Source organism: Lipotes vexillifer, unplaced genomic scaffold (assembly GCF_000442215.2).
Source record: "Lipotes vexillifer unplaced genomic scaffold, Lipotes_vexillifer_v1.1 scaffold1378, whole genome shotgun sequence".
In the NCBI taxonomy this organism is placed as follows: Eukaryota; Metazoa; Chordata; class Mammalia; order Artiodactyla; family Lipotidae; genus Lipotes; species Lipotes vexillifer.
Genome location: NW_006775104.1, coordinates 2,095,993 through 2,099,274, shown reverse-complemented (window position 1 = coordinate 2,099,274; position 3,282 = coordinate 2,095,993). Strand labels below are relative to the sequence as shown.

General features: G+C 48.3%; 1 protein-coding gene across 2 annotated transcripts in view; it reads right to left on the bottom strand.

The window, feature by feature from the left end:
• Nucleotides 1-3,282, bottom strand: part of SEMA5B (semaphorin 5B) — a 41,613-nt gene that overhangs the window by 32,977 nt on the left and 5,354 nt on the right. The gene's annotated exons all lie outside the window — the stretch shown is intronic.

Here is a 3,282-nt window from a genome sequence, read left to right as displayed (position 1 = left end):
GCTGAACCTGCTTTGCATGGACTCTGGAGCCACAAGGCACTATGCGTGGACTCGGAGGGTGGCGGGACCCCCTGGTCAGAGAGCCACATGAAAGTGATTGCAGGTTCAGAGTAGCCCCTGTGGCAGAGGCAGGGAGAATTCCAGCTCAGCCACTTGCTGCGGGCCTTCTGAGGGACTCAGTGTCCACATCTGTAAAATGGAGAAACTAATGCCTGTCATTCTTATTTCATAGGGCCGTGGAGACAGAGGAATGGTGTGACGCACGTTGAAAGGCTTTATTAATGTCAAACAGATGTAAAGTTTGGGTTTGCCCTAAGAATTTTCTTCCCTTCTTACATCTTCTTCTGGCCATTCCTCTTGGTTCCTGAAGTTTTCAGGAATGATTGATTTAGAAAGTTCTGGCCTACATTAGCTGTGCTGAGAAATGAAGGGAAAGGTTGTAGAGTGGGCCAGAAAGAGAGGGAGAGGCCCTGCTGAATGAATCCAGGGGCCTGAAGGAGACACCTCTGGCTCTGGGTCCAGGACCCCCTCGGCTGCTTTTCTGTCCTGGTGGGCCTCACTAGGGGACCTTGGCTACAGGCCTCTGAGGTCCCTCCCCAGGCCCCTCCTCTGCCCCCACCCTCCCAGCCTGGGGACAGATGGGCTCCAGCTTGAGGCTCTGCCCCAGCTGTCTGCTCAGGTAACACAGGCATCTGCTCACAGCTTTAAAAAATTAGGGGAAACATTGCAAAACTTTATTCATTTTTATCTCAACAAAAATCATTCATCACAACATCAAAGTCTGCTTCTCTGGGAGATAAGAACAGAGAGCAATCTCTGAAGCCTGACCCATCCTAAACCCCTTACGCAACAAGGCGGGGTATAAATGAATAAAAAATTTCCGTAGCCTGAATTCCAGAGGCCCAGGGGTCACAGAGAAGGGGGAACATGTCAGGGAGAAGAGAAGGAGGAAGGAAAGAAGCTCCAAGAGGAAGGGGGAGAAGGAAGAAGCTGAGGACCCACTTCATTTGCTGTAAGGGGTGCAAGGGACCCAGTCCAGGTTTTCCCCGGGTTCTCTGTGGGCACAGCCAGGCTCAAGGACCCAGGCAAAGGTATGGCTCCCCTCACCCCATGTGGGGGACGAGTATCAGGAAGAGCAGTGTGAACGCAGGCAGGTGACTTAACCCTCCTGCGTTTCAGTTTCCTGGTCCATACAATGGGGATAATCATAGAACCTACTGCCTGAGGTTACTGTGAAGATTACACGACTTATTACGTGCCTGATTTACTACACGTTTTAGATGTTTTACTACACATTGGATACATAAAATAGTGCCTGGCACATGGCAGGCGCAGAATGAATGGCAGCTTTCAAAATGCTTCCACAAGGTTCAGAGCAAAGGCACCAGGATTTTATTTATTTATTTATTCATTTATTTATGTAATTATTTAATTGTCTAGTTGATGTACAATGTTACAGTAGTTTCAGGTGTACAACATAGTGATTCAGTATTTTTATAGCTTATACTCCATTTAAAGTTATTATAAAATATTGGCTTTATTTCCCTGTGCTGTACAGTTTATTCTTGTGGCCTATTTATTCTATAGATGATAGTTTCTCCTAATCCCCGCCTCCTATCTCGCCCCCCTCCTTTCCTCCCCCCACTGGTAACCAGTAGCTTGTTCTCTGTATCTGTGAGTCTGTTTCTGTTTTGCTATATTAATTCGTTTGTTTTATTTTTTAGGTTCCACATATAAATGATAACATCCGGTGTTTGTCTTTCTCTGTCTTACTTATTTCAAAGGCATCAGGAGTCTAAAAACTACATATGTAAAGCTGGTGGACTCTGAATCAAGTGGAAGGATGGCATTAATGTCAGCTTCCTGACTGCAGTGTTGTATTATGGTTATGCAAGATGTTACCACTGTGTGTGTGGGGGGGGATGGGGTGAAGGATATAAGGATGCGATCTCTGTATTATTTCTTACAACTGCACGTAAATCTACCATTATCTCAACATAAAAAGTAAAACAATGATTCTCTTTGCTTGGAAAATAAGGTCCACACTCTTGTATACTTGCATATGTAGAGATTACTTTTGAGAGGACATGCAAACTCACCACAGGGCACGCCTCCAGTGAGGGGTCCTGCTCGGTGTATAGCGGGCTGGCCCTGCTTTTCACTTTTGTACCTTCTGAATGTTATACCATAACACCTATCACTGATGCAAAGTAATAAGTTAATTTCAAAATTAAAAAAATAAAATGCATTCAGCCCCAGCTTCTTAATAGCCCTGTGATGTTGGCAGCATCACATAACCCGGACTTTACAGATGAGGAAACTGAGGCTCACAGGTCAAGATGACCCAGGACGAGAATGCAGCTCATCTGGTCCAGAGCTCTGTCCTCGACTTGCCTCCTTTTCACGTGGCAAATGAAGGGGTGGGGCCACTCAGGAAAGCCCAGAAGTCAAGGATGGTCAGCTACACAGTGGAGCCTGGAGGCATCCAACCCAGGAGGATCCATGGATCCAACCCAGGCATCCATCCTCCCTCACCCCAGACCTGCTGAATCAGAACTCCTGGGGCGGAGAGCTTCTGAAAAACAGCAGTGCAGCTGGAGGTGGTAACGTGGGTTGGCAGAAAAAAACTCTAGCTCTGAGGTTAGGGGACCTGGGTTCTCGTCCCCAGACCCTGTTGTCATCTTGCTTACGTGGTCTTGGGAAGGTGACCTTCCCCACTCCAGCCTCTGCTTCCTCACGTTGAAATCGAGGACAGCTGGATTAGGCCAGTGATTCTGAAACTCCAGTGTGCATCAGGCTTACCTGGAGCGCTTGTTAAAACACAGGTTGCTGGGCCCCACCTCCAGAGTTTCTGACTCATCAGGTCTGGGGTAGGGCCCAAGAATTTGATTTCTAACAAGTTTCCCGATGCTGCTGATGCTTCTGGTCCCACTGGAACAGACCATCTCTAAGCTCCCTTCCCTACCAGAGCTGAAGGTCTATGATTTTGTGAGGACTCTGTCCTACTCTGCTCTGTAAAGTCTCTACAAGTCCTCCCTCGAGTGTATTACCCCTTGAATACCAGACCTGGGCAGTGGGGCTAACTGATATCAGGCAACAGGGAGGTGAGGTCCTTCATAAAAGAAGCACATGGCCCATGGCCCATGTCCCAGGTGCAGGCAGCCAGCCAGCCAGCAGGGGGCTCCTGAGCACCTACCTTCTCTGCATGGGGAGGACACCAGCTAGGTAGGTCCTGGCAGGATGGCAGGGACAGGGGCTAGGAGGTTGCCAGCAGGCATTCCT